Genomic DNA, 13,273 nt, shown 5'->3' on the forward strand with positions numbered 1-13,273 from the left:
TCATGTTTTTCCTGGGCTTTTACAGCTCTCTTTATTCTTTTCTGCTGCAAAATGTGTATTAGTAAGTTTGGGGTACTTTAGGAGGGAGGGAGGGCACAGGGTCCTTTGACCAATGTTGAAATGTGTGATTGCCTGGCTGAGGAAAGGTCCAAAAAAAATCAAAATTATAGGTGATCCAAGGGGCAGACGGGTTAATTGACCTTGAGATGCATGAGAAAGAGGAAACGAGAAGAAGCTTCCAACAATAAGTGGCTGGGGCAAAGGCAAGAGCAGGAGCATCTCCAGGCTGGAGGGGGGCGGGGGAGAGGAGCAGAGAAGAGCAAATTCACACACCTTGTGTCTGTAGTTGAAGAAATCTCAGGCTTCAAGTAGACCTGCCAGGGAAACAGGAAGATAATTGCCTTCACAGAAACAGCAGAAATTGGAGAAGTTTCTGGAGGACTGATGAGCCAAATTTATGGTGCTACGTAAACATGAAAGCTTAATGGGAAGAGTTTAACAAGAGGTCACGGGGGCACCCAGCTTTACGGCCAATTAAAAGCCAAAAACGGAGCCTCACTGCTGTTTGTAGCTGAGCCGATAAATCAGATGATTAGGTTGGTTACAGAGCATTAGGAAACAGGACAGTGTTGCAGCGCTGAGATTTCACACAGGCCCACCCCTCATCTACACACAGAAGGGAATGAGCGAGTGGTTCACAGGAACAAACAAGGTCCCAGTGGGTCAAGAGAGCAGGTGATGGGAGACACTAGGTGTGGAATCTAGAAATCCAGTGTTTGGAGAGGGAGATAGTATCCATGCGTTTCCTGCACTGCCCAGCTGCAAAGGGTCTTCACCTACTGCTCGAAGTGTCTCAGTCCGCCACTCACAGGTGTGAGAAGGGTAACTCACCCACTGTCCCCAACCCCAGATGTTTGATGCTTGACAACGTCTGAGCTCGCGCGCCTCGCCCAGGTAGATTTTGCTTCTGGGATGAGAACTCCCTATCCATCAGGAGCTTTCCAATCTGCTGTGTGTGGTATTGTGTTGTGGTTTTTTTATTGACCTCCCAGACTGGGACTAACAACACGGAGCAGACCGTATTGGAGACTGATTTGGGTGTGACTTGGGGAAGAAGCCCTCCAAGGATGAAGGGCGCAGCCGCAGGGGATAGTGAGCTCCCTGCGTCCAGGTGCTGGATTCATCTTTGGTGTGAAGACTACGGATGGATTGCTAAGTATGTAAACTGTTGGGCACGACCACCTTCAAGACCACCTTCCAAACCCGAGGTCTTGCGAGATTAGGTGACGTGAGGCAACTTTCAGGTCTCCATCTGGAGGGGGCAGTAGCTGCTCGCAAATGGTGAATGGGAGGCTTAGGAGACAGTATACTGGAGTCACACCTTGGTCCTGCCAAGTCCTACAGGCTGCCTGACCTGGCATAGATCCTTTACCTTTCTCCAAGCAGTGAGATCATGATTTAAACCCATTTTAGCCCCAATCTCTAAGTCCTCCTACCTATATCTCCAAAATTTCTCTTCCCTCCAGACCTACTGCCTCAGCCTCTGTGGGACCCGAGTCCTATCTCAGCCAGACTCTTACAAGTTTTCTAATGAGTTCCTTGGTGTCCTTCAGCGTCCCGCCCCCCAATCCGTCTTCCCCTCAGCCTCCAGAGTGATCTTTCTAAAATGCAAATTGGATCACATCACCCCCCTGCTTCAGATTGCTCAGGGGCTCCAAGCACCTTCGTGATAAAGATCAGTTTCCTTAGTATGGCCCACCAGCCTCCCCAGTTGGTCCCTGTGGGCTCGGTGAGAGCAGGGACCATGCACAGCACCCCCAGGACTTAGCACCATGACTGGTCCATGAAAGAGCTCCCTGAATAGTAGTTGAGTGACTGAATAAACCCATTTCCTGCCAGCCCTGGTGTTACCCCCTGTGTCAGCCCCACTGGCAACAATCTCTCTAAAGCACAATGCCTGGCACAGCTCTGCATTCTGAAGTGTTCTCCAGAGCTTCCCCTGCAGCGCCCGACTGGTGCCCTCCCTGACATGCTCCCAACACCCTACCCTGCCTTTTCTAGCGGTTTTGGAACACGGAGGTTGTATACTGCTCAGAACCCAGCAGGGCTCTGGAGAGCACAGCCACCTTTGCTAGCGTGCGCCAAAAAGGCCTCAGGATGCCACGCAGGGACAAAGGTCATGGCCCTGATGGGAAGCAATTAATGGCCTCTCCCTGCTCCCGGGACCCCAGGGCTCTGAGAAGCAGCAAAAACCACGGCTTTTCTTAGCAAGGAGGGAAGCAGCCTACCCCAGTCCCCTTCCCCTCCTCCTATGTCCACCTAAAGAAGAAAAAAGAAGTGCAAAAGGACGAAAGGGGGGAACGAGGGGGCATCTTGCAGGCCGAGGTCAGCGAGGAGGGGTTGGCTCTGCTCTTAATGAGGGAGGAAAGCCCACCAGGTAGGCCGGTGCAAGAGGAAGGCAGGAAGCAGCCGATAATTTATAGGGAAGCAGGAAAACTGCTGAATTTGACACTAGTAAAGGGAAGATGTCAGCTCAACATCTGCTCCCGACACCTCAGCAACTAATTATTTCTCTGTGCACTGCGGTCGGCGGGTAGAACAACCCAGGGGCAGGCTCCAGCCTGTCAATAAGCCTGGGTTTGATGGGCAAAATAAATCAGTAAACAAATAAACACAACCTAAAGCCAGCCGAAACAATGATCCCCGAGCAGCCTTCCTTACCCCCGTGGGACCAGCTGACCTCTGTGCTGACCCCGCCCAGTATCCATGGTGGTCTCTCTCCTTGGTGGTCTCAAGGAGCACTAGCCCCAGTTTCTGGGCCTCTTGTGCCAGAGCTAATGAAAATTTCATACTCTGTCAGCTCCCATCTTTCTTGTTAGCATAGTCTGTGAGGACGGGAAGGACCTCACATGTTTTCAGAGCCTTTTTCTACTCAGGGTCTCCTATTGGACCTGATGGCCAAGAAAGTTGCTAAGTTTCTCTGGGAAGCTCTCTCTGCCTCCTTTCTCCTGTTTCATGGCCCAGTCGCTACCTCCCTGCACACGTCCTTACCTCCCCGGAGTCTCCAGCAAGGGGAAACATCTGGCCAACGTATCAGTTTAGCCTGCGATTGCTGGTTAGCACGTCACCTTTTTCCAGAGAGCCAAGGATTGTTTCCGTAACCCTGGAGCCTAGTGCATACGAAGAAGCCCAGCAGAAGTTTGGGGAGGCGGGGGGAGAAGGAGGAATGATGTGACAGAAATAAATGAATGTTAAAACAATATGTTACCCTTCCAGGACTCCATGAAAAAGAGAATGTTTCATTCAAAAATGCTAACTGGGGTAGGGAAATGAAGACCGCGTCTGCATCCCTGAAACTTTCCAATGCCAAGAAAGAAGTCACAACCCTGGAAAGATGGCAAGGGGGATGCAGGGCCCCCCAGTCTGAGAATGAACAGGTGGAAATAAGCATAGTTGTACAGGTCACTGTGGAGTGCTCTGGTTGGGGGCAGGGGGCGGCTGGCTGGGGAGGGGAGGGAGGGGAGGGGACGGAGCAATAAAGGTGAACAGGTACAAAGGGCTACAGCTCTAGACTCCAGAGTCAGCCATTGCTGTGTTCCTGGCTAAGAACCATCTACTCTCTGAGACTCAGTTTCCTTTTCTGTAGAATGGGGATACGAGAACCTCCCTCAGAAGGTGAATATCAATAGGACAACGGAGCTTCCCCAGCTCTGCATTTAGAAGATTTTCGAAGATGCACATCTGATTCGGTTGCTTCTGCTGAAAACCCTTCCATGACTCCCCACCATCACCACAGCACTGAGAAAAACAGCCAGTGTCCTCCACGAGGCTCACAAAACCCCCCATGACCTGTCCTGCCCACCTTTCCAGCTTCACCTCACTCCTCATTTTTGCCTGGGCACACTAATCTCCTTTCAGGGTCTCAAACTTGACTTGCATCTCCACAGAGCCTGTTCATTTATGTGCTGGAATATTCTGTCCTTCCATCTTCACCTGGTTACTTCTACTTAGCTTTCAGATCTTCATGCAAATGTTACTTTCTCAGGAAAGTCTGTCCTGACTTCCCTGACCAGGTCGAATCCTCTTATGATAAAGGAAATTCCAAAACGCACACCATCTCACCTCCTCCACTCCCAATGACCTCTCCCCGCTGGGCTCCTACAGCAGCCTCCCGTTGACCTCGTTCCCACCACTCTTGCCTCAGGACCTTTGCATGCAGTGTTCTCTTGGCCTGGAATGATCTTCCCCCAGATCTCTGTGGGATCCTCCTCCAGTTCTCCTAGTTCCTTGCTCAAGACTCATCCCTCCAGAGGGACCCTCCTGGGCCATCTTAACCTAAAGTGGCCACCCAGTCAAATTCTGACCAATTCTCCTGCCTCATTTTTATCATAGCACGTACAAATACGTGAACTAACATTGTATGTTTATTTTGAGGTTATATGTTTATTTGTATTTTGTGTCCTGTGCTAGGACATAAGCTTCATGAGGGCAGGATTTCACTCTGCTCACTGCTATGTCCTCAGCTCCTAGAACAATGCCTGACCCACCAAATGGATCTTCAGAATACAGTGAACTCAGGGTGCCTGGCTGGCTCAGTTGGGACAGCATGTGAGTCTTGATCTCAGGGTCATGAGTTCAAGCCCCCATTGGGTACAGAGATTGCCTAAAATAAAATCTTAAAAAAAATAAAACAAAAAGAATACAGTGAACTCCTTTTGGTAGTAATATCATAATGGCTTTTGACTGATTACTATCCGCCTGTCCCACTGAACTACAAGCTGTCAGAGAGGGGGCCATATTAGTGTGTATTCATCGTTGCGTCCCAGGGCTCAATAACCTGCCCGACGCAGAGTAGACACTCAATAAACACTTACTGAATAAATGCATGTGCAAGACAATAGCTGCATGGAAATGGAAAATTATCAAGTAAACACAAACACAAGGTTCCATTATGAAAGTGATGAAAGGGTTCATTCGCATCTCCCCATCATGCTTGCTAACACCGAGAAGCAGTGGTGTGGATAATTTCGTCTGCACTCTGCCGGCTCAATTCTCTCTATTGCTTTTCTCAAGGCTTTTTGAAGGGAGGGGCAGGCTCAGGGGAGCACATCCCCCCACCTCTCCAATTTCTCCTGTCCTTTCGGCTCAGGCACAGCACACAGACTCAGTGGTTGGGTCTCCCAACTTGCTTCCAGTGCCAGCCATTAACCATTTCCCCCCATTCAGTGCTCAGAGTCACTCACATAAATCCTGTCCTTTCCTGCATGGGCAGCCCATTGCAGTTCCCCTCCTACTCGCAGGCAACCTGCAAGCTCAACCCAACCCGTGGCAAACACTCCTCCTGTCTCGCGCCCCCCAAATGACATGGAAGAGGCTGAGAGATGCCAGGAAAGAGCTGTGAGAGTGTACAGGTTGATGGTGTGTGATGCCATAAACTTCATTGCCACATATTTGAGAAGACAGAAATAAGTTACTGGCGTCTCTGCCACTCGGAGGAAGCATAGCCTTTCCCGACTCGGGGATATAAAACTTTATAGCACCCAGCTCTCTCAGAGCACCGTACCTCACCTTCCAAAGGAATTCATCAAAACCCAGACACAGTTTATGTCATCACGGCATTTAGGGTGGTGATTCAAATTACTATAAGCCCTCCAGAATTAGTCCAGGGCTCAAAGAAGTCAGGGTATAAACATCGAAACAGATGAACGAAAACATCGATAGCTGTAGTTCTGAATTCTTTTTCTGTTCTGCTGTGACCTTGGTCAATATCTTTTGCTCCATCCAAGGTCTGTCTCTAGGAAAGTGCAGGAAAAACCAATGGGAAACATTGCAAGGGAGTCCTTTTCGAACAAGATTGCTGTGGTGTTTTTCCAACTTTGCATTTTAAGGTTTTAAAATGGGACCATTTTTCTTTGACCTCAGTTCCAACATTTCCCAGTGCTATCTAAGCAGCACTGACCCATGGCTTTGGGAAAAGAGTGTGCAGATGGAAGACTTACTTATTAATCATGTAACATAGGGCAAGACATTGAATTATACTGAGTCTCAACTTCCTCCTCTTTAAAATCAGGATGATCAATTCTGCCTCATAAAACTGTACTGAGAATTAAGTGAGATCATCTTGAGAGCTTATAATAAATGCTCAGCAAACATCAGCTCCCTTTTCTGGAACACCATCTCCGTTCACGGCTTCTCTCAGTTAGCAGTCTTCGTGTCACGTTGATACTGACTGTTGTTGCTTCTGCTTTGAAATTCTTTTTCTTGTGCTTCTTCCTGTGTCTGTTCTGACTTCAAACTCGAATACAAACTCTTTGGGGACAGGAACTGCTTCTTCTCTTTCTTTGGTAAATCATGATTTCACGACATCTAACTATTTTGACCTGTGTACAAGACACATCAAGGTTCTGTTGACATGGTGGATGGTGGCATCAGAGAAAAGGTGCTCTCCTGAGGCTCCTGGGAGAGCTGAGGGAGGGCTAGGCCTCCAGCACTGGTCTTTCACACTTTGCAAGCAGGAGGGAAGCTCCTGGCCCAGAAGAGGAAATTCTCATCTCTCAGCTGGCATGATTTTTTTTTCCTGTGGTCCTAAAAAGGCAGCTGTTTTGTTTTGCTTTAGTTGGTAACCTAAATATTATATGGAGTGCTAACCCAAATCCCCATAATAAGATCTGGATAGGGATACAGAAGGTCAGGTATAAGGTCGCCAGATTTAGCAAATAAAAATGTAGAATACTCATTGAAATTTGGATTTCAGCTAAACGACAAATAATTTTATAGTATAAGCACATCTCATTCAATATTTGAGACACGCACTAAGAAAAGTTATTTGGTGGCTAGCTGAAATCCAATTTTAACAGAGCATCCTCTATTTTATCTGGCAACTCTGGTCATGTAAGGGCAAGCACAAAACAGCTAGGTAGAGAGGGGTAAGGATAAGGAAGAGGGAGAGAAAAAAAGCAAAGAACCAAAAACTTTCTGCTCAAAATGAGCCTTCAAACCAAAATCCCAAAATATGTAAAGAAATTAAAACTAATACAGACAGCCAGCAAAGCATTTGCAACACAAATTCACTGCAGATGAAATTCTTTTTTCCAACAAATAGCATTGAGACTAATCTATTTATTTGGGGGGAAGTGTAATATTAGTGATTTTGTTTCTTCCCAAAAACGTCGAGCATGCTAAAGATTAAAATAATTCATTGGGTCTTTTTTTCCTTTTGGAAAATAATGTATATGGAGTAAAGATTTTAAAAATCCAAGCCAAAATATAATAAATAAATAAATAAATAAATAAGAAATATAAATAAATTATATCAAGTTGTACCATGTAGAGATAGATAACCACTGCTCTCTTTTTGGTGCCTTTTAACTTAAGATATGAAGGACAGAAAGAAAAAAAGTCAGTCTTTTCAAGCACTGAGCAAAGAGAAACACAGAAAGAGAGCAGTATGTTCAAAGGTCCTGTGGTAGGAAAGGTCTTGTGTTTAAGGACCTAAATATGGACCAGACTGGCTGGAGTGAAGAGGGTATCAGTGAGATGTGAGGTTGTGCAGCTGCCAGTGGCCAACCAGTTCATGCAAGCCTTGCTTAGGTTTATAATTTTATTCTATGTGCAGTAAAGAGCTGTAAATGTTTTCTTTTATTTTTTTTAAAGATCTTTTTTTTTTATTTGACTGAGAGAGAGAGCCAGAGAGCACAAGCTGAGGGAATGGCAGAGGGAGCAGGAGAAGTAGGCTCCCCCTGAGCAGGGAGACCAATGCGGGGCTGGATCCCAGGACTCTGGGATCACGACCAGAGCTGAAGGCAGATGCTTAACCATGAGCCACCCAGGCGCGCGGTTGTTAAATGGTTTTAAGCAGAAGTGGATGTATATATTTAGCAACCATCCTTCTATTTGCATTTTTCCAATAGTATTTTAATAATTAGCTATGGCTTTTCTTTTTTTTTTTTGTAGAACATTTTTAAAAATTGAGTTGTAATTGACATATAACATTATATTAGTTTCAGATGTATAGTATAATGATTCGCTATATGTATACATTGTGAAATGATCACCACAGTAAGTCAAGTTAACAGCCATCACTACACAGTTATAGATTTTTTTTATTCGTGATGAGAACTTTTTAGATAAGATTAATTCTACACAACAGTTGGACAAAGATTTTTCAGTATTGTATCTTTAGTATCTCCTTAGAGAAAAGTGAAACGATAACTTCCAAAGTGAAAAGAATAAGAAATGATTAAACTAAGCAGCAAAAAAATAAAGATAGTAAAATAAGAAAAAGAATCCACTAGAATTCTGAGAAATTATTTTTTTTTAATTTTATATGTTTATTTTTCAGAGAGAGAGAGCATAAGCAGAGGGAGAAGCAGGCTCCCCACCAAACAAGGAGCCCGATGCGGGACTCGATCCCAGGACCCTGGGATCACAACCTGAGCTGAAGGCAGATGCTCAACCAACTGAGTCACCCAGGTATCCCGAAATCTGCGAAATTAAAGAAAAATGTCACTGAAATTTTACAAGCTCAATCATTGGTAAAAACTCAGACAGGACACTGTTAAAGAAAGTTTTTATAATCTGAAAGATGGAACCAAGGAATTCACTCAGAAACACAGACATACACAATTTATGTACTGCAGTTAAGAGACAAGAAGTAACAATTAAGAGAGAGGCTTTTACATTCATCTAATTCCAGAAAAAGAGAAAATGAAAAGAATGGCAGAGAATCAGTATTTGAAGAGATAATTGCTGAACTCTTTTCAAATTTGGATGAAGACATGAGTCATTAAGTGGAAAATGCATTCAAGGCATCTAGTAAGATAAATAAAAGCAAACCCAGTCACAGACACATTAAAGAATAACAAGGACCAAGGGGAAATCTTTAAAATTATCAGAAAAGAAGATATAATGACTAGCTTAATAGCAGACCTGTCATCCACAAAAGCAGATGCCAAGGACAGTAAAATATCACCTTCAAAAGGCAAAAGGAAAATAAATATAAACCTAGGACTGAATTTTGTTGTTAGCATCAGAGACCTAAGAACAGAGACTTAAACAAATCAAATAACAAGTTCATTGTCGGGGGCGGCAGGGTGGTTCAGTTGGTTAAGCGTAGGCCTCTTGATTTCGGCTCAGGTCATGATCTCAGCATCGTGAGATGGAGCCTGGTGTCAAGCTCCATGCTCAGCAGGGAGGTTGCTTGTCCCTCTCCCTCTGCTCCTCCCCTTGTTCTCTCTCTCTCTCTCTCAAATAAATAAATAAATAAAATCTTAAGAAAAAAAAAAGAGTTCATTGTCTCAAATCAAAGGAGCGTGGAAGGGGAGAGGCCATCACAAAACCTGGAGTCCCACTCCCCTTGTTTCTGCTCTGCTTTCCTTAGCTTGTGGCTTCTCTCTTCATTGTCCCATGGAGGCTCCCATGTCCCACCAAAGGACAAGGGTAAAAGTGTGTCCCTCTAAGCTAAATTGGCCCCCTTTAGGAAGATTTCCCCCACTCAGTGTTTCCTGCTTACATCTCATTGGCCACCCATGACTATGAGAGTCTGGAAAATGTAGTCTTTCTGCTGAACACACAGCTGCCCCAAATAAAATTAGTGTTCCAATTGCGGTTCTAAGGAAGAAGGAGGACAAGAATGTGGGATGGCCAGCTAGCCGTCACTGCCACAGCTATTATTTAAGAGTGTAAGCAAAAGAAAGACATTTCTAGCCATAAAGAATATCAAAAGAATTTTACAGCCTCTCACTAAAAGCATTATCAAGGACGTACTTCATTTAGAAATAAAGTAAACCCAGAGGGAAGATTTGGATCACAAGGAGCAATGGGGACCACTGCAATTTATAACATGCCAGGACGTGCCATTGCAATATACCGTAAAAAATAAATATTATTTTTTGTTTTTAAAAAGGTAAAACTAAAACTGCAAGTAAAAATTACAAGATGGTGGAAATATTTCAACGTGGCAAAATGTTAAGATTTTATAATGCTGGTGGTGAGTATATAAATTATATATTCTTTATATTTGTCTGTAAGTTTGGAACAATTGATGATTTGAAAAATTTACAAAGGTGATACTTAGAAGTTTAAAACATCTATATATTAAAAGACATCATATCACAAAGTTAAAAGGCAAGAGAGAAGGACCAGAGGGGAAATGCTTGCGATATATTCAATGGGGAAAAAAATCAATATCTATTCTATGGAAAGTTACCATACATCAATAGAGAAAAGACAAAACCCAATGGAAGGAGAGGGAAAGGATATGAATGAGATTTTGTAAAAGAAGAAATACAAATGGCTAATAAATATTTTTAAAAGATGCTCATCCTGTAATCAGGGAAATTCAATAGAAAACAACAATAGGGTGTTCGTTCTTAACCCACCAGAGAAATAAATATTTAGCAAATTGAACATACCCAGTCTTGGCAAGAGAGGAGAGAAGGGCTACTCCTGGACCCTGTCAGTGGACATGTCATTTTTTAAAAAGATTTATTTATTTATTTGAGAGCAAGAGAGAGCACCGCAGGGAGGGGCAGAGGGAAAGAATCCCAGGCAGACTCCACAATGAGCACAGAGCCCCACACAGACCTCAGTCTCACAACCCTGAGATCAGGACCTGAGCCAAAGCCAAGAGTCGGACGCTCAACTGACTGCACCACCCAGGCGCCTCAGTGGTTATGTCATTTGGCAAAACTTGTTTGGATTGCAATTTGGTAGTAATGAAAGTGTTAGAATAGCTGTACTATTAGACACATAATTACACTTCTAGAAATCTACAGAAACCACTGAACATGTATACTAAAACAGACACATAAGAGTGATCATTGCAACACTTACTACAGTCATCAAAAGCTGGGACTAACCTAAATGTCCAACAGTTGGAGAGCAGCGGATAAACAAATAATGATACACCTATACTAGGGAATGTCATGGAGCCATTTTAAAAAAGGAGCAGACCGATTACTTAGTGCTGGGCCTTCCACATTTGGTTTTCTCTTCTCCTGGACAGGAGGCCTCTGCCGCAACCATGTTACGCCAGATCATCGGTCAGGCCAAGAAGCATCCGAGCGTGATCCCCCTCTTCGTATTTATTGGGGCGGGAGGTACGGGAGCAGCTCTGCATGTCTTGCTCCTGGCATTGTTCAATCCAGATGTCAGTTGGGATAGGAAGAATAACCCAGAACCCTGGAACAAACTGGGTCCCAATGATCAATACAAGTTCTACTCAGTGAATGTAGATATCAGCAAACTGAAGAAAGAAGGTCCAGACTTCTAAATGAAATGTTTCACTATAAAGCTGCTTAGAATGAAGGTCTTCCAGAAGCCATCCGCACAATTCTCCACTTATCCAGGAAATACTTCCCCTCTAAATGCACGAAATCATGTTGGTGTATTGTGTTGGGGTTTACGCTGAATAATAAATATCTGAAACTTGAAAAAAAAAAAAAAAAGGAGCAGACCTCTAGAGCGGGACATATTGTGAAGCACGGCAGGCCAGCAATGAATACCGCATGAGCACACGCATGCTGCTTCAAAATCACCCGTGAGTATACTCTGTGCTTGGAACAGAGACTAGAAGGACACATACTAAAACACTAATAGTGGGGAATGCCAAGAAAGAGCATGGGATAGCCACGGTATATTCTTCTGTACTGTGTGAATCGTTTAGAAGATTTAATATTTAAAAGGCAAGAAAGACAGATAGTAAATGTTCTGGAACGAGTTCAGGAAACATTGCTAGGCTTCATTTTCCTCATCTATAAAGTGAGCATAACTGCACCTGACCTTGTTCTGATCTGACCTGGAGGTGGGTGGCGAGATTCCAGTGAATACATTAAAGGAGCAATGAACACATAGTTGGGGAAAAAGAAAGAGACCATATTCAAAATAATCGATTATCATGGAATAAGTGGGGCCAGGCATTTTCCATACATTCCTCATATGAAACAGATGTTAATGTCCTAATTATCTTACCTGGGACATAGTGGGTAAAACCAGCCTAGTGAGTGGCAGAGCCGGGGACTGAACCAAAGGGGCTCTGTCTCCTGCTTTCCCAGAAACCCCAACGCTCAGCATCTGTTGAGAAGATGTAGCTGCAAGGAATTCCCCTTAGTCTCCACCACTCTCCAACTCGGGGACCTTGGGCAGGTCACTAAACTGCTCTGTGTCTCCGTGTTCTTTTTTTGTAAAATGGATATAATCATAGCACCTACTACAGAGAGTTATCATAAAAATCAAATGAGTTAATACATGTGAAACACAGCAGCACCCAGCACAGTGGCTGGTGTGGGCATGCTGGCTCTCACTATTATTTGCTTCATTCATCTGGTTGGTCAGTGGGAGAGAGAAGCATTTTCCCAGGCTCCACTGTGGTGGGGTTGAGTAAAGAGTGAAAAACTTAATATGCATCTCTTTTCTCCCTTGAGAATACGTTGTACACAAACAAACAAAACTTTTTAGTATCTTCTTAGTCCCCAATTCTTGAGGACATCTCCGCCACTCCCTGTCTGCTCCCATGGCAAGTAAAACCCCCACCAGCCCCAGAAATGGGAGCTGCCCATTCACGTGGTGCCCATGGCCAGCTGCACTCCAAGCCTCTGTCTGGTCCGACTTAGCACTCATGAATCCATCCTGCCAAACTAAAGACCATCATTCAGGGTTTCTGGAGCCAGCAGATGGATCAGCAGATGGCAAAAGCCAAATGTCCATGTCAAGGTTTCCCTTTGAGGGGCATTGTGGAATTGGCGTTTCCTTCTTAAATTGTGCATCTCCCCAGGACGTGGAATGTCTGCTCCTCTGTCTGCCACAGCACACCAGGGGCCTGACTGAGCCCAGCTCCCCCTCCTGGGACAGGCCACCTCATCTCCCAGCCAGCTTCTCAGAGACCTCCCAGAAGTTCATGCACCCCTGTCCACTCCTTCTCCATTCAGTGGGGAAAGACGTTGATGCAGGGCTAGAAGATGTGTTCTCTGTGCCGGCCATGCTGGGGAGCGAGGCTGTGAACTCCGAGAGCTCCAGGGACGGAACGGCTCAGTCTCCTCTTGGGGACGTGCGGAAGCAGGGGCTGCCCCTGTCCTGGCTTCACTCGCTTTGTGCTTCGGGGCTCGGGGCTGCCAAACAGTATCCTCCCACTGGTAGGTAAAATGGCTTAGGGAAGTATGGAACAGCAGTGAGCCAAGGATAAAGAGGATAGAGAAATAAAAAAGAAAGCCAGAGAGATAAAAAGAGCCCTCGGGAAATGGCAGCTCTAGAAGGCAGCAAGATGCTTTCATCTTCC

The 13,273-nt window shown here is 44.9% G+C and overlaps 1 pseudogene; it reads left to right on the forward strand.

Moving 5' to 3' along the window:
• Nucleotides 1–11,008: 11,008 nt before the first annotated feature.
• Nucleotides 11,009–11,447, forward strand: LOC118551498 (cytochrome c oxidase subunit NDUFA4 pseudogene; annotated as a pseudogene).
• Nucleotides 11,448–13,273: the final 1,826 nt, after the last annotated feature.

Source organism: Halichoerus grypus, chromosome 7 (genome assembly GCF_964656455.1).
Source record: "Halichoerus grypus chromosome 7, mHalGry1.hap1.1, whole genome shotgun sequence".
Classification (NCBI taxonomy): Eukaryota; Metazoa; Chordata; class Mammalia; order Carnivora; family Phocidae; genus Halichoerus; species Halichoerus grypus.